The 22,831-nt window shown below is 50.4% G+C and overlaps 1 protein-coding gene across 1 annotated transcript in view; it reads left to right on the top strand.

Moving 5' to 3' along the window:
- Positions 1-22,831, top strand: part of LOC135219121 (uncharacterized) — a 129,557-nt gene that overhangs the window by 64,957 nt on the left and 41,769 nt on the right. The gene's annotated exons all lie outside the window — the stretch shown is intronic.

Here is a 22,831-nt window from a genome sequence, read left to right as displayed (position 1 = left end):
ACAAATATTTGTTCATATACGGAACAAACCTTCGGTCTTAACATTAGGATTTACTAGCGCCAAGCTGGAAACCGGTAGAATTAAAATTACACTTGTGAGATCCAGGGACTATTGGCATCTATACCAGGTCAGGGGGCATGTAAACCCAGAATGCCCACGGCTACCTGTGACCCACCAGTTATTTTCCTACCGCCTTTAAGATAAGACGTGTTACTGTCTATCTGATTTAAAGCCAGTTTTTCAGTTTGCCCGTTTTTTATCCATTTCATTTTTCATTTCTTATTACCTTTTCTTTCTCCGAGTGTGCTCAGTGTGAGTGAAGAGTGTATAAGTGGTATGATGGAGAATTTTGCCTCAACATCGGGATCGTCTGCTGTCTCGAAGAGGAGACAAAGGAAATGCCCAGGAGTCAGTGGCTTTCCATGTTCTAGGTTCCTAACTTCGGTGTCGAGGGATCCTCATCCAACGTGTAGTAGGTGCAGGGAAAACGTATGTACGATTACTAATCCATGTTCTGTTTGTCGCGGTTGGTCGATGGAACAGTGGAAAAAGTTCTATGAGAAAAGCCAATACAAAAGGAAGGTGGTGACGCCATCTTTGGATGACCAAACCTTACCGGCTTTTTTTGTATCGGCAATAAACCAGGCTGCTCCATATGTTTCTCCACCTGCTTTTGATTTGTCTCATACCCCATCGGTTTCTCCTAGCGGTTCAGTATCGGAAACGTCAGGAGGGGCCTTGGGTAATTTTATGAATAATATGCACTCTCCTTTGTTCCCAGCAAGTAGAGGGGGAGATCCGCCATCTTTGTTCCAGGCTCCCGCTCCCCAAGTGCATAGGTTGGATGGTACGTGGTCAGCGCTAGGCCTACCAGGCGTACCAACCTTGGATGGTCTGCTTGCGCATTATATGGCGTCACAGTTCCAGCAGGGTCCGGCAGCGCTGAATGTTCCTCATCCCCCGGGCTTGCAATTTATGGGAATTAATGCCTCGGCTACGCCATCAAACTCAGTGTTTACAGCGATGCAGAACGTGGGAGGTAGTTTGGCAGCAAACATGCGGTTGCCAGCAGAAACCTCTCAGTCTCTCCCTACGAGAGGGATGACGTCACAACATACGTCACACACCGATATGGCAGGCGTGATGACGTCACAGACTGCTTCTTGGCCTATTTCGCTGCACCCAGACGCTAATACGCCTTCTGACCCGTCAATGGAAACTGTAATGCAGAAATTACAGGATAGTATAGAGAAGAGAATGAATAAGAGAGACAAAAAGAAAAAGTGTGATTCGCCTTCTTCGTCTTCTTCCTCTAGTTCGGCGTCATTGCTAAGTCCGATAACGTCACGGCGAGCGCCAGTCAAGCGTTGGAGGAGGATTCGGGAGTTCCTGACGGATCCTCGGGCTAAGAGGAGAAGAATCAATTCTTCCTCATCTTCAGACCAAGACTGTCATATCCAAGTCAGCAGGAAGGTCGGGAAGTCAGTGGCTAGTAAGCACAAGGTTAGCAGACGACGCCGTTCGCAAGAATCCGAACAAGCGAGAGAGGTGACGGCCGACGGACTAGCGGCCGATGCGGAGTTGCCAGTTCGGATCGCAAAAACTACGATACCGCTGGTAAAATCGACGTTGGCGGCGAAAGGCGCCGCAGAGGATAGAATGCAGGTCCCAGTTTCGCCCGTAAGGCCGTTCAAAATACGTACGAAGGACGATAAGGCTCCTATTAAAAGTATGAAAAATAGGGAGTTGGCAACCTCGGCGGATACGTTCGTGGAAGGCAGTGTCCGTCTGGACGAAAGGTCGAGGCCGAGTTCTCCGACGCCCATAAACGATACCAATACTTATAGAGACGAAGTTATATCTGTCTTAAGGGAGCCTTCATCTTGGAGATCTAGATGAGATTCTCGCTCTAGATCCATGAGCAGAGAAAGAGCGAGGCGTTCTCGTTCCCCTGCTGATTATCCGGGATCGAACCAACAGTGGCCAGCAAAGATCAAAGAGACCGCGGCCGTAGGGGCAGGCGGCCGTGGAATTCCGGGCCGTCTGTCAGAAGATAGGGGCGAGACAACATCCCTTGTGACGGAGAATGGTACATTAGAGCCGGAGGAAGGAGAAAACCAAGATTTTATACATTCAACTTCCCTGCCAGATATATACTTAGCTATAGACTCCGTCGTCCCCGACAGAAATTCAAATTTCGCGGCACACGCTACAGGTAGGTCAGGTGATCTACCGCCCTGCCCTGGGTGGCAGGACTAGGAACCATTCCTGTTTTCTAATCAGATTTCTTCTGTCGCCCGGACCATCAACATTGTTTTTGGTTCCTCTTGACTGGATTTTCTTTTTTCATCGACAATTGATCTTCTTGACCGACTTTTGGTGACGTATCTGGATTGTTGGATTGGCATACGCTTTTGTGGACTGTTTTTGTGGACTTGCTTTGGAATTTTCTTAGAATGTCTGACGCCGGAATGGTGATGAGATATTGTGTGAATGTAGGCTGTAAGGTGAGGTTGCCGAAAGCTTCAGTAGATCCTCACACCGTATGTAAAGGTTGCAGAGAGTATGAATGTTCTTTTACTAATACTTGTAAGGAATGTGAGAATTTGAGTGAGAGAGAGTGGAAGAATCTAACTACTTATTTGAAGAAGTTAGAGAGAGAGAGAGTGAGGAAAGCTTCCTCTAGAAGTATGAGTGGTTCTAGATCTAATGAGCTAGTTCCTAGTTTGGGAACTTCTTCCCCTCTTGTAAGAATTGCCACTTCTCCTTCCTTTTCAGCCTCTTCACCTATTGCAGATCCTGCAGATTCGGCAAAAGAACTTGCGGATCTAAAAGCAGCTTTCAAAATCATGAAAACAAAATGGCTGCTCTGCAAGGTAAGGCTAGTGATTGTACAGTGGACAGTGATATGAGTGTCCCCAGTGTAGTGGAGGGGGCATCTGGTCGGCTCCACAATGCTCCCAGGTCTAGACCTCTTCCAAGCTCCCATGCCCAGAGGAGAAGGAATGTCAAAAACCGTAAGGAGGTTGTGGAGATTCCCCACCGATCAGGTGTCCCTTCGGCAGGCTCTGTGACACCCCAGACTGCCAGGGATTGCTATTGCAAAAGTGTCTTGCGTGAGTGTTTCTCGTCGTCGGGATCTTCGTCTCCTAGACGCGGTTGGAGGGATTCTGATCTCTCGCGACCATTGAAGAGGAGTTGGAAGGCGCCGACTCATGACTTGAGCCCGGAACGCTTCCCTGAGGAGTCTCCTTCGGATGTTAAGAGGGCAAAGAGAGCCATATTGTCACCCGTAGTTGACGTGGAGCCCATAGACACCTCCCCTCCTCTTTCTCCTCCTCCCGAAGAGGAGAAAGAGGAGGCTACTAAGAGAATCCTCCTCTCTATGCAAGAGCAGATATCGTCGTTAGTGGGATTGCTTTCAAAGGAACCTCCTTGAAGGAAAGATACTTCCCTTCCCATCAAGAGGTCCTCTAGACTTATGGAGGTCCCTGCCGCCAGGAGCGAAGCTCCTACCAGGAGTGAGGCTCCTAACAAGAGAGAGGAGCCAACCAAACGCAAGGCTCCTGCTAGGAGTGAAGAATCGTTCAGGCGCGTGGCACCTTCCAGGAGTGAGGAGTCAATCAGATGGGAGTCAACTAAACGCGTGACTCCTAACAGGAGTGAGGAGTCAACCAAGCGCACGACTCCAACCAGGTGTGAGGAGCCTAACAGGCGTGTGGCGCCAGCCAGGAGTGAGGGAGTCACCTCCCAGGAGGCCAGGAGCCAGGACGTGAGGAGTCACCCCAAGGGGAGTGGAGGGAGCAACCAGGAATCCGGAGGGTGAGGAGTCACCAGGGAAGGCCAGGAAGTAAGGAGGCAGGAGTCAGGAGGCGGGAGTCGGAGGCAGGAGTCGGAGTCCCAGGAGTCAGGAGTCAGGAGTCGGAAATCAACCATGAGGCTAGATTCGACTAGACTCGTGTCCGAATTTGGTGGCTCTTCCCCAGACAGAAGCACCTCTCCTTCGGATCGAAGGAGGTCTTGGAAAGACTCATCCTCTAAACGGGAACGTTCTCCCTCTTCCGATCGAGTTTTAGAAGAGGTGTCAGAAGACGAGCTCCCTACAAATGAGGGACTGTCTAACTACAAGACTTTAGCCTCCTTATTACTTCAAGAGTATGGAGACTCTCTTAGCCCAGCCGCTCCTCCTTCGCCTCGTTCGCTCTTCTCGAGCACTACGACAATAAAGTCCTCTGCTTTCCTTAAGATGAAACCAGCAATTTCTATGAAGAAGGCCCTCCAGTCTCTAGATTCATGGATGGGCACGAAGAAAGAGTTGGGCAAAACAGTGTTCTGCATGCCTCCTTCCAAACTCCTTGGAAGGAGAGGTATTTGGTACGGGACAGGAGAAGCTATGGGTCTTTCTCTCCCTGCATCAGCAGACGCAGACTTCTCGAATCTGGTTGATGCCTCCAGACGACACTCTTTAGGGTCGGCCAGATCGACATGGAGCATTTCGGAGTTGAACCACCTTCTTAAAGGACTATTCATCGTCTTAGAAGTGTTCAATTTCCTAGACTGGTCTCTCGGAGTACTTGCTAAGAAGTCTCAGGACTCAGAATTTCTTAATAACCCAGAAGTTCTTCACAGCGTCCTGGCATGTATGGACAAGGCGGTACAAGACGGTTCGGGAGAGGTTTCTTCCCTATTTGGAGCAGGTTTGCTAAAAGAAGAGATCCGCTGTATGGATCCCTTTCCTTTTCTATAAGGCTGTTTCTTTCCCTAGTCTGAGAACTGCGTTATTGTTCGCCCCGCCTTTGTCCATCATCTGTTTCCTTCTCAGTTGGTGAAAGATATATCTCGTCACTAACTGAGAAGGCGACACAAGACCTCCTTGTGCAGACAGCGAAGAAGAGTCGCCCTGTAGTTTCAACGATTAAGAAGGACTCTCGTCCTCCTCAGCAGCCCTTTCGTGGAGGTGCAACGGCTCGTCCCCCCTCCAGAAAGAAGAGCTCTGATAAGAGAGGAAGGTCTTCCTTCAGGCCCTTCAAGAAAGGAAAATGACTTGCAAATCCTCCAAACACCAGTAGGCGCCAGACTCCTGAACTTCGCAGGAGCCTGGGCGCGGAGAGGAGCCGACTCTTGGTCGGTTTCGATTCTAAAGAAGGGATACATCATCCCCTTCGAAGACAGTCCTCCCCTAACCTCTACTCCTCGGGAACTGTCAGCAAGATACAGAGACCCTATAATGAAAGATACGCTCCTCCAAATGGTGGATCAAATGTGGGAAAAGGAGGCCATCAAACTAGTACAGGATCCACTCTCCCCGGGATTTTACAATCGCCTTTTCCTAGTGCCAAAGGCTTCGGGGGGATGGAGACCGGTACTGGACGTAAGCGCGCTGAACCGATTTGTACAAAAGAAGAAGTTCCGAATGGAAACGTCCTCCTCGGTGATGTCAGCCCTACGTCCAGGAGATTGGATGGTCTCGCTGGACTTACAAGACGTGTATTTCCACGTCCCCATTCACCACTCGTCGAAGAAATATCTTCGGTTCATGATAGGGGGCAAGATTTTTCAATTCAGGGCTCTGTGTTTCGGCCTGTCTACAGCGCCTCATCGTCCTTCACCAACCTGATGGCGAATGTAGTGAAATGGCCTCATCTAGAGGGAATCAACATCTCCCTCTACTTAGACGACTGGCTGATCAGGGCCAAGTCGGAGAGCCAGTGTTTGGAGGACCTGATGATAACACGAAATATGATACAGTCTCTGGGATTACTCGTAAACCTCGAGAAGTCGCAACTGATCCCCAGCCAGAACCTGGTTTATCTGGGGATTCAGATGGATTCTTGGGGTTTTCGGGTATTTCCTTCGCAAGAGAGAATCACTCGAGGCTTGTCAAGGATCTCGAACTTCTTAGAGAGAGAACACAGTTCAGCGAGGGAATATTTGAGCCTGTTAGGGACTCTGTCCTCGCTAGAGAAGTTTCTTCACTCTAGGGAGGCTTCACCTTCGCCCTCTTCAGTTTTTCCTGAAAAGGTGTGGAGTTGGAAGACGGGGCAACTCTCAGACTCTTTTCCGATTCCACCAGGAGGTGAAGAATCACTTAAAGTGGTGGTTGTTCCGACACGGCATACAAACCTTCGGTCCTTTTACAATAGGAAGGTACTAGCGGCAGCTGGATAGGTCGTAAGCTTTCGAACAAGGGGTTTCGGTAGTTAACTGCTTGTCCGACAGGCGCGCGCGCGCGACTGGGAGGTAAACAAATCCACTTTTGCTTTCGCCTGCTGGCGTGGTGGACGTGTATCATCGCTCTCTGCCCGCTTCATCGTCGTTTGCTTTCGCATGATTGTGTTTTTTCTTTTTCTAATTATCTAGTGAAACTGAATTGTAAGTACAATCATTTCATTGAATTCAATTGTGAATTAAAGGATCTTGGTGTCACCACGCCCTCCGATTACCCGAGTGCCGGGACTGAAGGGCGTAAGTGCGGGAATTCATTTTCCCAGGAATGATCCTCGTATTGTGTATGCTCGGTGCCGAGGGCGGGAGCGCTCGCTCCGAGCGTAGATGGGTTGGAAATGTGTAGATGAAAATCGTAAGTAAGTGCTCTTTTCATTTATATTTTTTTGACCTGTATGCCCGTTGCCGAACGAATGCGCTCGGCACGGAAACTTATTCAGTATGGAAGTGGAATCGCAAGTACAGTATTCTTTTTCATTTTCATATATTATTTTGATTGTAGCAATACTCATTTTGGATCAGTTTCCGAGCTTACCCGGAAATTGATCCTTCCCCCTTTTTATTTTTTTGAATGAAGTGAAATCGCAAGTGCAGTTCTTTTTCATTTTCATTTTTTATTGAGATTGCATTGTTTACTGGGATCAATGTTTCCGCTATTCCCGGGAATTGATCCTTCCCCTTTTTATTTGTATGAAGTGAAATCGCAAGCGCAGTAGTCTTTTCATTTTCATATATTTTTTGATTGCATCAATTCATTATGGATCAAGGTTTCCAGAAACCTTGATCCATAAAGGTAAGGAATTGATCCTTTCACCCTTGCGCTCGGTACCTAGGGCGCAAATGCGCTCGATCCGAGCCTTATTCATTGTGAAGTGAATCGTATGCAAGATGCATTTTCATTTTATTCCTTATTATTGATTGCATCAATATTTATTTGGTTCAAGTTCCGCTCAGTCAGGGAATTGATCCTTATGCCCTTGCATTCGGGCCGATGGCACGATTGCTCTCGGGCTCTTATATTGTTGTTGGGTACATGGGTACTGTGCGGGGGTGGGGAACGAGAACCCCCCCCCCGCTCAGCTCCCACAGATGGCCCTTCCCCTTGGGGGGGGGAGGTTATCGGCGTTCTTCTCCTCGCCCGATCCGTCGAGCGCGGGGCGAGGGCGCTCGTGCCCGATGTACAATTGTATTAGGGGTCTTCCACTCGTTCGGAGAGGGCTCTCACCCCCGCGCGAGGGGACTTCCCCCCACTAATCGCTGCTACTGTTATTTCCGCAGGTGCTACTGCCACGAGGGTGGACCTTGGTGAGGTATGGGCGTCCTTCCATTTGCAGGGCGTGCTAGTGTCCAGGGCTGCGGTTCTATGTCTGGGCCTACTGCGGTCACCCATGGAGTGGTGACCACGCAACCAGGTGACGACGTCCCTCCTCACCTGGTGTACGCTCCACGTGGTAACAGTCTTGCCTACAGCCGCTGTGAAGTGCCGTTCGCCGTACCGAGAGGGGGGCGTGCCGCCGCCGCTCGTGGTTGCCGCGCTGCAGCGACGCACACTTCCGCTGCCCTAGAGCTGCCCTGGACTGCCGCCAGTACCAGGATGTTGCTGAATGCTGCTCCACTTCCTGGGTTTCCGGTGCTGCCTGCCGTACCTGCCGATTCTGGGCTGACTGTCCTCATGCTGGTGTTCCCCCCGGCTTGCTGGCTGTCCCCTGCCGTTGCTGCGCTGGCTGTCCCTGCGTTTGATGCGCTGGCTGTCCCTACCGATGCTGTGCTGGCTGTGCCTGCTGTTTCCTGAGATGCCCATACCTGCTGATGTCGTCCCTGTTCGTGTGGTACTACCCCAGACTTTGGTCTGTCTGTACAGGTGCGTCGGGCCCTGTGGCTTCGGCTACAGCAGCCCCGGCTCCGCCCTGGATAGCAGATCTTACGTCTGTCCTAGAGGAATGCTGACGAAGAAGAGGAGGAAGGTGTCGTCGTCGTCGTCTTCATCTTCTTCATCGTCGTCGGCTGCCGCCTCTTCCCCTTCGACTTCTAAGGCTTCACAGCCGGAGGAAGAAGAAGGTTGCCTCCTCCCTCCTAAGAAGTCTCCCTCGGGAGCTTCTCGACCCGTCTCACCTCGGTGGGACGGGAGGGTTCCTTCGCTGGTCCTCCTGCTCCTTCGGGAGCGGGGCCCGTCTCTTCTTCCGCAAGGAAGACGACTACGGGGACAGAGGGGTACCGGCTAACACCGGTACTTCCTCGCCTGGTGTCAGGTGGTTCTGCCACTGCATCAGGGTCCGTCTCGGCCTCTCGTTCGCGGAGGTACCGAGTGTACGGTCGCCTACAGCGACCGTGCAGCCAGGAACCAGACCTCTGAGTCCCGCTCAGCGTCAGGTTCACGGCACGGGGCGGAAGACTGGTGACAGCCGCTTATGCGACTCTCACCATACCAGCTCTCACTCTCGCGGCGAACAGCTGGCTACCGGGGGACGTGACGGTCCACGACCGACCACGGGCTGAGGCTGGGAAGAGGTCCTCCCGTTCGCCGGTGCCAGCCACGGCTGGAACCAGCGACGTGACGTGCCGTGAGGACAAGCACGGTCTCACTGTGACAGTGGAGCCTGCAGGTCGCCTGACCGTCGCTCTCACAGAAAGCGACCGGGTACGGCAACCAGCACCAGCTCTTCTGATACTCGAGATCGGGCCCCGCTGGTCTCAGTCCAGCGTTCTTCCAAGAGACGGTTCGACCAGGCCTGCAGCTCGATCGCCACCGACCGGGTTGACGATCGCCTGCAGCCCTCAAAGCCTGCTGTGCTGCCAGCGAGCAGCAATGAGGAGCGTCAGGTCTGCCTCTCCCGTACCTTCAACCTCCTCGGGTTACACCGGGAGGAGCGAGGTATTGAGGATGATCGTGAGGGGGTGCGCCCCTCATGATCCCACCACAACGCCCTAGTGCCAGGCACGGTTCTTGGACCGGCCAGGACGTATTGCGCAAGTGGATGGGGAAGACCGAGAGGGCTGTCGCTGTTTCCCCCTTCTTAGGAGGAAGGTTCTCGGAATATGCTCTTGTTCGAAGGGCTTAACGGTCCCACTCTGCAAGATCCAGAGGGACTTTGTCGAGGTTACGGCGCTGATTCGTCAGCACAATGATCTCGGGGAAGGATCGCCGCTCCCACCAGCAGAGAGGGAACCCAAATCGACGGTGGGTCTGCCGCGATCGGAGCTTGCCGACTGGGTTGAACCAGGTAGTCTCTCGTCTCCGGACAAGAAGGCTCTCTCAGTTCTGGACGGTCGAACAAGCTACTTCACCTCCTCTACTGCGACAGAGGCGTTTCTACGTGTCTTCGGACACCGTATTTAAATACCCCTTCGGTCCTCCTGAGGTTTCGACCTCGACGAGGACTGGAATGAGTCGGAGCGGTATCGGCTCTCTCCTGTCAGGTGTCGATTAGCCCCACCCAGACGACGTTCACAGTGGAAGGACGGCGTTCCCCCTCACCTGCTGCCGGAAGTGGGGGGGTGCCTGGCCAGCCATTGGGAACCCGGTCCAACAGCAGGCGTACGTTCCAGGGGCATCGAAGGACGTAGCATTGAGACAGGAGATCAAGACCATGCTGAGCAAGAGAGCTGTAGAAATCGGCACGGATCAGTCACCGGGCTTTTACAGCCGACTCTTCCTGTGGAAAAGTCTACGAGAGGCTGGCGCCCGGTGATAGATCTCTCTCCCCGAACCGGTTGGTTCGCCAGACCCGGTTCACGATGGAGACGGCACGCGCAGTGCTCGACTCTATCAGGAGAACGATTACAGGCTTTCAGTGGACTTGAAGGATGCGTATTTACAAATACCCATTCATCAGTCCTCCAGAAAGTACCTCCGCTTCATCCTCGACGGGACGGTGTACCAGCTCAGGCCACGTTGCTTCGGTCTCTCAACCGTCCCACAGGTGTTCACGCGAGTGTTCACTCTGGTGTCTGCTTGGGCCCATTCGCACGGGATACGTCTGATGGGTATCTCGACGATTGGTTAGTCCTGGCGAGCTACCGCTCGCAGTTGCTACAGGACAGGGATCGACTGCTCGAGTTCTGTCGCGATCTGGGGATCGTTCTGAACTTCGAAAAGTCCGATCTCGAGCACAAGCAGAGGATGAAGTACCTGGGTATGCGGATCGACACGGTAGCAGGGCGAGTCTTCCCCGCAGACTCTCGGATCAGCAGATTCAGGAGGCAGCCAACCAGTTCCTGTCTCGGCAGGAACAGGTAGCTCAGCGATGGCAAGTCGTGATCGGCACACCTGTCGTCACTCGGGAAGCCAGTCCCTAACGGGCGTCTTCACCTGCGGTCTCTTCAGGGAGACTGAAGGAGAGTTGGTCACAGGCGACGGATCCCCCAAGCTTTCCATTGTCACGGACACAGGAGGTGAGGCAGGACCTAGCCGGGGTGGGTGACTGGACGACAGGAACCCCTTAAGAAGAGTGCCTCTGCGCACTCCCCCCCTCCCCCCGGGACATGCAGCTGCTCTCAGACGCATCGACCGAGGGATGGGGCGCACACCTGGAAGAGTTGCGGACTTCAGGAGTGTGGTACGAGAACGACCAAGCACCTCACATCAATGTACTGAAACTCAAGGCAGCGTTCCTCGCTCTCCAAGAGTTCCAGGACCGCTTGATGGGACACTCAGTGGTTGTTGATGTACGTCAACACCACGGTGGTGGCTTACGTCAACAAACAGGGGGGGCCTAGTGTCTCTCCCGTTGTATCAGTTGACTCGGCAGGTGCACGATGGGCCGAGGCGCACTCAATAGAGCTGTCGGCACGCTACATTCCAGGGAAGGAATGTAGTAGCAGACACGCTCAGCCGTCGGGATCAGGTGATAGGGACCAAATGGTCTCTACACCAGGACGTGGCGGAAAGGCTCTTCGACCTGTGGCGGCGACCAGTCGAGGATCGTTCGCCATCCGGCACAACAGGAAGCTCCAGGTGTTTCTTCTCGGCCGTGCCGGATCCATGGGCAGCTGCAGAGGACGCTCTTCAACACCACCCGTGGGACAACCTCTTCGCCTATGCCTTTCCCCCGTTCAGCCTGATTCGCAAGGTGATCAGTCGAGCACTGGTCATCCCGAATCTCAGGATGATCCTGATGGCTCCCAAATGGCCACAGGCCATTTGGTATCCGGACCTGCTGGCTCTTCTCGCAAGAGAACCGAGAGAAATTCCCCATTGCACAACCTTCTCGCCCAGCCACACGTCGAGCGGTACCACCGAGCAGTCCAGTCCCTACGTTTCACGGCTGGCTGTTATCCACCATCTCTTGCGAACGAGAAGCTTTTTTCGTAGCGCAGCAAACAGAGATGGCTGGAAACGTCCGTCAGTCCTCTGCAGCTGTGTACCATGGGAAGTCGGCCGTCTTCTGTGGTTGGTGTCGTAGACGGGGCCTATCTCCTCTCAGAGCCACTCTTCAGCAGGTAGCGGTTTTCCTCGTTTTTCTTCGCCGAGGAAGCTCCTCTAAGTTCCCACAGTCAAGGATACAGAGCCGCCTTGACGCTCGTCCTGAAACTGACGGGATTGGACATCTCGAACTCGTTCGAGATCTCCTTGCTTAAGAGCAGCCTCCAAAGGTCTTGCCAACCCAGGGAACTCACCAAGACCCTCCCTTCTTGCTGGACCTGGCATCGGCGAAGAGAGTGCGGGAACTTCATGCAGATAATGATGTGGATGAGATGCTGCTTTGTCCTGGGAGGACGCTACGGCGCTATCTGAAGAGAACTCGACACCTCGCCTAGCCTGAGTGTCGACGCCTCTTCGTTAGCAACGTTTTTTTTTGGGGTCACCAAGAAAGAAGTATCAAGAACACTCTTTCGTCCTGGCTGCGTGAGGTCTTCAGGAGGGCGTATGAGGGCTGATGGTAGTGACGACATCCGTACGTCCCGTCCGAGAGCTCACGAAGTCAGAAGTATGGCCCCTCGTTGGCGTTTCGTAAGAACTTCTCCGTGGCGCAGTATGGAAGGCAGGGGTCTGGTACAACCAGACCACCGGCACCTTCCTTATACCTCTTGGATATTGCCCATAGGTCCTTGGATCGGTTTCCTTAGGACCCGTGGTGGCTGCTCAACACGTCGTCTAGCTAACCCAGACCCTAGCAGGCTGAACAGCATCGAGTCCTGGTGTGACTGTATGAATAGATAGTGAATGAGAAAGTGACTGGCTTCTCTTTCTATCTTTTTCTACCCCTCTACCTGTGGGTAGAGGGATACGGTCATTACCCTGCTGGATAAGGACGAGATGCCGGTGAGCTATATGACAGAGCCCCATCCTATCCCTTTCACTAGGGATAGGAGCAGAATATCCACCACTTCCTTCTACAAGGGGGGGAAGTGGATGCCTACAAGAGTCAAAACCATGACTTTATCTTTGCTCCTGTACAGGAACAAGTTCTTACATTGCTGGTACGAAGAGATACGCTTGCCTCTCTCTTAGTACTCGGTCCAGAGGTCTGACCATTGATCCTGCGGTGCACACCCCGATCAATCGGACAGAGGCTTGGATCCCTCCCTCGCTCTTACGACCAGGAGGCTTCCAAGGTTGGGCGACACCAGTCTGTTCACAAAAGACTCAGATTCCACCACCAAGAAGTGAGTCTTCCTATTGTAAAAGGACCGAAGGTTTGTATGCCGTGTCGGAACAATGACAAATTGTCCAAAATTGCATTTTCCTAACTATACAAACCTGAGGTCCTTTTTACACATAGCCCCACCTCATGCACCCCTCACTCTGCAGTTTTTGCTTGGGCCAAAAGCAAAAGTGATTTGTTTACCTCCCAGTCGCGCGCGCGCGCCTGTCGGACAAGCAGTTAACTACCGAACCCCTTGTTCGATAAGCTGAGACCTAGCCCGCTGCCGCTAGTACCTTTCCTATTGTTAAAAGGACCTCAGGTTTGTATAGTTAGGAGGAAAAATGCCAATATTGGACAAAATGTCATAGCCCATTTCTCTAAAGAAGAACGAAAAGGCGTGTCCCTGCCCTGCAGAACCCCAGCCAAGTGTCATTTTCCCGACGCTCTCGGAGTCGGGAGGCGAAGCACGCTAGCGCAAGGGAGGTGTCGGACACCTGGACAAAAGAACAGGTGTCTTGGCATATCCAAAGGCAAGGAGCTATTGGCTTCCTATACACATGGCCTTAAGATTCGTTCGAGGAGGTAGTCAGTGCTTTGGTGGTTCAGATAAACTCGGGACAAACACCACGGCTCTGCGTACATCCGCCAACAAGGAGGGACTCATCGTTCTCCCCTATCAGCTAACAAGAGATCTGTTTCAACCTGGACAGACGGAAAGAGGTATAAACTCTCCTCACAAGCTTTTGTACAAGGGATACGAAATGTGAGAGCAAGACCAGACTAAGCAGGAGGAATCAGGTCCTTCCCACAGAGGGACTCTACACGCAGAAGTGAATGTCTGAAGTCTGTGTCCCTGTGGGGGAGGCCTCACATAGACCTATTTGCTACGTTCCTCTCCAACAAGGGTATGAGATATTTTGTTCGTTAGTAGAAGATCCCAAGAGCCTTTGCAATCGACGCGTTTCTCCTAGATTAGGTCGGGGCCTAGACGCCTACGCCTTTCTCCCCATTTCAGATCATGGGGGAAGTACTCAGAATTCGTGGTTCAAAAAAGGGGACGAGGTTGACCCTCATAGCCCCATTTTGGCCAGCCCAAGAACGGTTCACGGAGGGTAATGGAGTCGGATGTGTGGACTTCCCAGGTCTCTGCCAAGCAGAAAACAGATCTTACTAGACAACCCCACTTCTGAGAGGTTTCATACAACCTCCCCGGTCTACGCTCTGGACTGCTTTCGCCTATCGAAAGACTCGTAGCAGCGAGGGGATTTCTGCAAAGCTGCAAGCGCTATCGTAGAGCCCGCCAGATCTTCAACGAGACGAGTATTACCAATCGAAGTGGGAAGTCTTAGGAGATGGTGTAGGACGAAGAAGCTTGTCTCCTCCAGGACCTTGTAACCAACATTGCCGATTCCTCCTTTTTCTTAGAGAGGAATCGCAACTTTCTTGTCTACCATCAAGGGATACAGGAGTATGCTGTCATCAGTATCCGGAAGCGAGGGCTGGAGATTGCAGAGAATAAGAGATCTCCACGATTTGAATTCGGTCTTCGAGACTTTCGAAATCAAGGACTCCGAGAACACCTCGCTGGAATTGGACGTGGGTCCTGAAAATTTCTTGCCTCGGACAACTTCGGAACCTCTACATCTTGACTCCTTCCGGGACATTACTAGGAAATGTTTATTCCTATAGTCCCTCCGACGGCCAAAGAGGACGACGCGGAATTGCACGCTCTGACTCTAAAGTGGGGTTTAAAGGAGATGCGGCTATCGTTTGTTCCAGACATTATTTCTGGCGAAAAATGAGAAAACCATCAAAAACCTTGGCCCAGGAGTTTGAGGTAAAAGGCATATCTAACCTTGTAGGTTAGAGAGATAGAAAGGTCTCTCTGACCGGTTAGGGCTCTAAATTTTATTTGGAGAAAAAGAAGGCAGAGGGGAGGTTGTCAACAGGGGCTGTGGGTGCTGGAAAGAACCCAATTAGACGCATGTCTAAAAACGCCTTAGCCCTTTTGTGAGAAAGCCGTAATTACTGAGGCGCACAAGAAGAATTGCCCGGATGGAATCCTTCGACATCTAAGAGTTAAAAAACTCATGAAGTCAAGGGCGGTAGCAACGTCGGCTAGCGTTTCAAAAGAATATGTCTCTAAGGAATATATAGAAACTACCTATGGAGATGCAATTCAGTTTTGCATCTCATTACCTGAAGGATCGTAAGGTGGGGTACCTATGAGAAAATGCTCTCTCTCGGTCCATTTGTGTCCAGCAGATACATACTGGACTTGGAGCCAAAGGCTGATCCTAAAAATCTTTTATCTTAATGTACTACATAAACCCTCTTGTCAGATATGTGCTTGGTTCCTACTACAAGTGTGCTGATGTCGCAAGGGCGGCTGGTGTCTTTGCTGTAGGGACCAGGGGTATATATGGCTAGTAGGGGAATGAGTACAATATTTTTTTTTTTTTTCTTTTTTTTTTTTTTTTTTTTTTTTGTTATAAAGTGTACGGGAATTTATGTTTCGAGTTATTGGTGGTGTCGGGTTGTTTGTTTTGGGGATAACTCCTTGCAATTCTTTAGAACTAACAATGGATGTTAGGAATCAGGTGATCGGGATCGGTGTTGGTGCTCCTGGAACAAGGTGTAATTGTCATGTTAGTGGAATAGCACCTCAATGAAAGGCCTTAGGTCTATGCCGAGTAAGTGGATAGACCCCATGGCAGACCACAAGAACTTTAGCCATAGATCAATATCTCGCTGAGGCCTCTTGCAGGCGAAGCAGGACTCCTGGGCCAGAGCCACGAGTCTTCCGACTAATCAAGGTAGAACCAAGGTTTATTAATACCTACAACATATGTTGTTTACCTGTCTATTTCAGTAGTTAGCTGTTCTCGTACCACCACAATGGTGCTAATCAGCTAAGTATATATCTGGCAGGGAAGTTGAAGTATAAAAATGATATTGTCAGATACAATAAAGTTTTATACATTACTTACCTGGACAGATAAGTACGATTAATGCCCTACCCAGCCCCCTGCTGGAGGACAGGATGGAAGTGAAGAAATCTGATTAGAAAACGGGAATGGTTCCAGTCCTGCCACCAGGGGCAGGGCGGTAGATCACCTGAACTACCTTAGCGTGTGCCGCGGAAATTTGAATTCTGTCTGGGGATGACGGCAGTTAAGCTAAGTATATATCTGTAGGTACGTAGTATAAAACTTTATTGTATCATGATAATATCATTTTTCTGGCCTCGTATGCAGAGGTGATGGATTTGATTTTTCAATTCAATACCTTCGGAAGAAGACAGAAAACACCGGCCAGTATACTTCCGCATGGATTAATTGACATGGCATTGGATTAAAAAAGGGATACCAAGGTGTCGTTAGAATGCCTTGTTCGGGTCAATGCGGAGTCGGTCTTGCAACACGTAAACGCAAGATTGCAGGAAGGGATAATTCTAAGATTTAATAGATCATTTAAATTTTATTCCCCCTCCAAATGATAAAGCAAAGGAAATATTATACGACACTGAAGGTCCCTTGCGTCTAGACAGTGGAACCCCTAATGTTTTGTAAGATTAAGGCCTGGATTAACCTTGGATCAGGTTAAAGGAAGTTGCCCTCGATGACGTACCAGAGGCGTACATTAGAAGCAACACGCTTTTCGGTCTTTCAGGCTGCTTTCTTGGTTAGACCTTTGGTTCAACAAGCAGTGGCGAAGATGCATTCGGAAGTAACAAGAAAATACGTGGATGAATCCTGGTTCATTAGATTACTACAGTCAGGTTCCAAGGCGATTGCGTACTGACAAACGTAAGTGCCAATGTTTGGGCAAATATCCTGCTAATGAGGGAGAGAATGAGCGTTGGCTAGGACTAAGCCCAGTGGATTGGATTCCTGTTAGCAATGAGGAGGGGATATCTTGGAGTCGCAACTGCTGTTGCCAGAGGTCATACTGGAAGAGGCGATAGATAGAAGAAGGATGGGACACTACGATAGGTTGGTGCAAACAGGCAGTTAGGAAAACATCTAACAGTCAAAGCTACCCTTTGGAGGAAGACAGCAGCAAATGTCTCGAAAAGAAGAGATTGAGGGACATACTATCATAAATAGAGCCACAAGACCTCTTCCAAAGAGGCTAAACTCATCGGCCCTTTCACAATAGGAAACAAACAGAGAAGGGGCAGTAGGGGAAGAGGGAGAGGCTCAAGAAGATAGGATGGGCACCTCTCATCACCTTCTTCCCTCTCCCCCCCGGCCACACCCAGTGGGGGGTTGCCTGGCAAATCACTGAAGGTGTGGCAGGAACTAGGGGCAAGAGCGTGGGTGGTGGATGTTATTCAGGTATCGGGTATTTTGATCCGTTCGATGAACCACGCCCCTGACAGATCAGCCATTACCCCCACGTCGCTTATGCCCACAAAATCTCAGAAGGCCATATTCTTCAGACGAAGTGAAGAAGATGATGGAAAAAGGCGCTGTGCAAACAAGTATGCATCCATCAAAAGCTATCTAACAGGATTTTCCTGGTACCAAAGCCAACGGGGAGTGGAGGACAGAATAGGACCTTGCAACGCTGATATGTTTATAAGGAAAAACCAGAAGTTTCAAGATGGAAAATCCAAAAACGGTTTCTCAAAGCAGTCAGGGATCGGAGACTTTATGTGGACAGTCGTTCTAAAGGAACATACTTTCAGATACCCAGTCCATCAGTCTTCAAGGAAATTGTCTCCGCTTCAGTCTTGCAGGGAAAGCGTTTCGAATCAAGGTCCTTGCTTCGGATTGACAACGTGCTCCTCAAGTTTTTTACAATGAGTGTTCACTCTCGTGTCGAAGTGGCGCATGTATCAGGGGATCAGGGCCTAATAAGATATCTGGACAATTAGCTGGTGATAGCAAAGTCCAGGGAGCAATTACTCCGGGCAAGGCGACCCTCCTGCGGCTTTGTCAACAGCCTAGGTATTGTGGAAATTCAGGAGAAGTCGCAGTGGATCCATGTCAACGTTGGGAGTATTGGAATGGTTATAGACACAACCAGAAGCCAAAGTATCAAGACAGATCAGACAAAGAATAGAGAAAATGCAAACAAGTGTGTGAAATGCCTTTCTAGGAAAACAGACACAGCCAAGCAAGACAGTGGCAGTCGGTGCTGGGAATCCCTAACCTCCCTGGAGAGCTAGGACCACAAGGGGAAGGCTACACCTTCGGTCCCTACAATGGAGGATGAAGGAGTTTGGTCACCCTAGTAGATCACCCGTTACGAGCAAATTCCCTTGTCGGGCAGAAGTGAGGAAAGACTTGCTGTGGTGGGTGGAACGACGACAATCGGACAGTGGGTGTCCCCCTCAACAATTCCTGTCTCACCAGCCTTCTTGCTGTTTCTCTGGATGCGTCATAGAAGGCTTGCGGGAGCCATATGGAGAAGTGATGGTGTCAGCAAAAATGAGTTGCAAGGACAGAGACTCCATATAAACGTGATGGAGTTAAAAAACAGCGTTCTATCTCTAAGGAATTCAAGGGAGAGAGTAAGGGGACACTCAGTGGTATTGACGTCAGGACAACCACCACATAGTAGCTTATATAAACAAGCAAGGAGCCTAGTTTCTCGGATATTCTTCATCAGTGGCTGTAGAGAACCTGGTAGAAATCAGGGCCAGGTATATTCCGGGAAAAAGAAAACGTGGCCGACGAGTGAGCCGCAGCGGATCAGATTCTGGGAACGGAGTGGTCCCTGCACCAACAGGTAGTGGACAGGATGCCTCATGTTGTGGGAAGGACGAGCATAGACCTATTCGCAACCAGGTACAACAAAAAGTTGGAAGTGTATGTTCAGTAGTCCCAGATGCATAGGCAGTAGCAGACGATGCGTACAACACCCCTGGGACAATCGGACGTGTTACGCAATTTCTCATTTTGTCTAAAAAAAATCCGTCAGTTCATGAAACAGGGAAAGCGGTCTAAGACCTCCAAGAGGACCCTGGTAAGCCCCCGGTATGGCCGAAGCAGAGTGGTTTCCAGACTACAGGGAAACTCCTAGTTAGATGTGCCGAGAGAGGTTACCCCCATGGAGCAACCTACTGTGTCAGCCGCACATGGAGAGGTACCAACCAGGCGGTGAAGTCCTATCGCTTTTTTTTTTCCCTTCACGGGTGGAGACTGTCAAGGATTCTCCGAGCGAGAGTGTTTTCGCAGAAAGAAGCAACTCAGATGGCAGGAAAAGGAAATATCAGAAAACTCATCTGCGACAGTATACCAAGGAAAGTGGTCAGCATACTGTGATTGGTGTCGTAGCGGGAACTTGTCTCACTCGGTACCACTATGCAGCAGTTAGCAGGACTTCTGTATATCTCAGAACAGAAAAGCATATGTCGTACGCAGTGAAGGGGTACAGGGCGAGCTTAGCACTCAGTCTTACGAATGAAAGGAAGTGGACATTTCGTCTCATGGGAGTTGGCCATGTGATGAGGAGCTTTGAAACAGTCTTAGCCCACCAAAGGAGACTAAAAGCCCCAGATTGGGATCTGACCAGGTACTGAGTAGTCTGACAAAACCCCCCTACGAACCACTAAGGCAGTCCACGGATAGGAGCCTGACCCTGAAGACAGTCTTTCTTATTGGCCCGGCTGCAACCAAAAGGGTGGGGGAAGCTAACATGGCCTGTCATATCTTATAAAGCACTCGAGAGGTTGCGAGGTCAATGGTATTTGAGTTTGTCCCAGAATGCGTGGCCAAAGACCCAAAAACCCAACAATAGAGACGGCAGATTCGACTTCTTTACCATACCTTACTTGGCCAGACTTTGTAGACAATGACAAAGATGAGATGCTCCTGTGCCCCGTCAGGGCACCTAAGGGAGTACTTAAGGAGAACAAGGAACCTCAGCCGGGGGTTTGCCGGAGGTTGTTCGTCAGTACAGGCGGAAACAGAAGGAAGTGTCCAGGAATACAATATCGTTTGGCTAAGGGAGACGATCAGAGATGCTTATATGGCAGAAGACAGAGGGTCAGATAGCCAGTGGGAGCTAGAGCTCATGACATCACAGGGGCTTTGAGTGCTTCTCTGGCATTTAAGAAAGAACACTGTGTGTGGCATAGAATCTGAAAGTGGGGTGTGGGAAACGCCAAACAACTTTCACCTCATTTTATTTGAAAGACGGGTCGCCCATAGATTCTTGGACACTTTTTCCTTGGTCCAGTGTTGTCGGCCAAAAAAAGGTATAGCTCATCCAGTGCACATGGCGTGTCAGTTTCGTTCTAGTCTAAGATTGAAGGTATTGAAAGTAGAATGAATGGGATGACTGGTATTTTCATTTTACTACTTTCTGCCTACTCCTTTACTACGGGCAATATGAAGGAGAGTACCGTCAATGTGCTGGAACGGACTAGATGCAGGTGAGGTGGTCAGCCATTATGTGGAAGCTATAGTAGGTCCATGATTATTACTTTTCAGTAGCAAACACCACCCCTCTAGATAATAGGAAATAGAGGGTGAGGTGGATCCAGTGTGCAAGGGAAAGAGAAAACAAAATAGAATGGTATCTACACCCAGTGGGGAAAAACCAATAGATTCGCTTATAGCTTTGGTTCTAGGTTATTTGTCCATTCTCTTAGAATTTCCTTATATATTCGGAAATGGATAAGGTGGCAAATCCCAGTCAGTTGTAGAGACTTACCTTCCGCCAATAAGTAAGGTCTATCTGATGTTAAGACGGAAGTTTGTTCAGATATGAACAAAACCAAATTTGTAACTAATTTGTATTTGTGTCATGAACTTACCTGACAGACTAATATATATAGCTGTATTTTATGACGTCCGACAGGATTTCAAAACTCGCGGCACACGTATCAGGAAACCATTCCCATTTTCTATTCATATTTGTTCTGTCGCACGGTTGCTCGTAAACAATGTTTGCTGGAGTCCCTCCGTCTAGGATTTTTGGAGTTACTCGTTCCTAAGTATGGATTGACTTTGTGTTATCGACTATGGATTGTGGATTGGCACGCTATAGTGGACTGTTTTTTTAATTTGGATATGGCTTTTTTGTGTAACATGATGTCAGGATCAAGTACAGGGAGTTTCAGGTGTGTGTGAGGAGGAATGTAAGGTGAGGGCTTCTTTAAACCTTCAGTTATCCTCACACAAGTATGTATGGAAAATGCAGGGGCATGTTGTGTTTGGTTGATGATCCGGTGCAATGAATGCAGGAATGGACCGATGAGGGATGGAAAATGTATGAGACCTATCGGCGTAAATTAGAGGCGATAGAGTCAGGAGGGCTTACCTCCAGGAGCAGTTCTACGAAAGGTAAGGAAACGTTAAATTCACCCCCTCTAACACCTGGTAAATTTGTTTATCTAAAAACCTGTGATGTTGCTTCGGGCCCTTGTTTCTGTGTCTGGAGGAAAAAGTAATGCCTTTCTCTGATTCGGAGTCCTGCGCACTCTTGAATCGAAAGTGTTGGCCTTGGAAACTGGCCTGTTGAAAGTTTGTGATCGTGCCCCTAGGTGTTGTGGAGGGGACGTCAGATCGGCCCATAATGCCTCTAGGCCGAGACCTCTATCGGACTCCCAGGACTCAGGGGAGAGGGTATGTCGAAAGCCGCAAAAGAGGGTTTTAAGGGCTCCCACCGATCTGGCGTCCCCTCGGCAGGGCCTTGTTGCCAAAGTCCCAGGCTGCCAAGGAGCGCGCTTGAGCGAGTCATCCTGAAGGATGTTTCTCGTCTCCGAAGCGTCCTCCCCGCGCAAGGGGTGGAGGGATCGGAGTGGACTGCGTCCTCTGAAAAGGACTTTGCGTTGGGAGGGACGATTCCACGTCCTTTTTCACCAGTTGCGTTGCGTTCTTCTCCGGATGCTTAGACGTCTTTCCCTCCTCAGAAAAGAGGCATGTTGTTCTTCGGTGAGGACATCCAGTCGCGCTACGATAGCTCTTGGAGAAGCAGTAGCTGTACCTGTGAGAAGGAAGGAGGCGCCCCTCGCCGTCTCGCAGGTCGTCCTGCTCCTTCTAGTTCGTCACCTACGAAGAATATTATTTTGTCCCTTTCAGGACCAGCTACTTCTGCTCTTATGGCTCAGAGGACCGCCTAGCAGCAGTCGAGCCTAAGCGGAGGCAGGACGTTCGAGGTGCCGTCAGAGAGGGAAGCAGTCTCTTCTCACTCTCGCGTGAGTCTCTTTCCCCGATTGCGTCTCCTTCGGATCATCGCCGATCTCGTTCCCTATATAAAGCTTGCGCTCAGCAGGACGCTTTCTGGAGGACGTCAGCAGGGACGACTTTTCACGCAAAGCAGGACGCTTTCGAGACGCCTCAGCAGGATGCTTTCCATGCTACGCAGGGTGGAACGCTTTTCACGAGAAGCGGGACGCTTGAGGACGCTCATTCAGGACCCCCCCGCTCGTGTGGACGCTCTTTGGAGTGACGTGTTGTATCCTCATAAGGAGTGTGTTAGAGGCTCAAGGAGATAATGTACCTACTGGACTTAGTAGTGCTTTCAAGAAGCATAACATCACTCAGTAGAAGTAAGGCAGTCTCCGTTCATCTCACAGGGACGCTGGACGCAGCCAAGACGTTCGCCTTCTTCGAGTGTTAAGGGATCGTACGCGTAAGAAACGATTTCGGCCCGAATGCGGCAACTTCTAACAGGGAGGCTTTGATTAAGGGCTAGACCCGCTGGGACGTAGCCCTCTGGATGGGACGATCACCGGTTCCTCTAGAGAAGAAGGGAAACTTAGTAGGTCCGGCGAGCGAGCTCGATGGAAGAGGAACCTCCTTCGGTTTCGTCCGTCTCTGACTATTAAGGTCTGTGCGGCTGTTACGTTCGCCTTTGGGGTGTGGTGTGGGGGGCGGACAGTATTCAGCTGGCAGCTCCTAGGTCTCCTCCCTCGAAACTTTCGTCTTCCAAGTCATATAGACACCGGAGTTTGTTGAGATTTTGAGATGAAGACTTCTACTCTTTCAACCAAGAGCGGCCTTCAAGAAGCTCCAGGACTTTATGACTCGAAAGAAGGACATCAGGGCAAGACGTACTTT

The sequence above is a fragment of the Macrobrachium nipponense genome, chromosome 1 (assembly GCF_015104395.2).
Source record: "Macrobrachium nipponense isolate FS-2020 chromosome 1, ASM1510439v2, whole genome shotgun sequence".
NCBI classification, from domain to species: domain Eukaryota; kingdom Metazoa; phylum Arthropoda; class Malacostraca; order Decapoda; family Palaemonidae; genus Macrobrachium; species Macrobrachium nipponense.
Note: the sequence above shows the minus strand (reverse complement) of the source record. Positions and strands in the feature narration are given on the sequence as shown.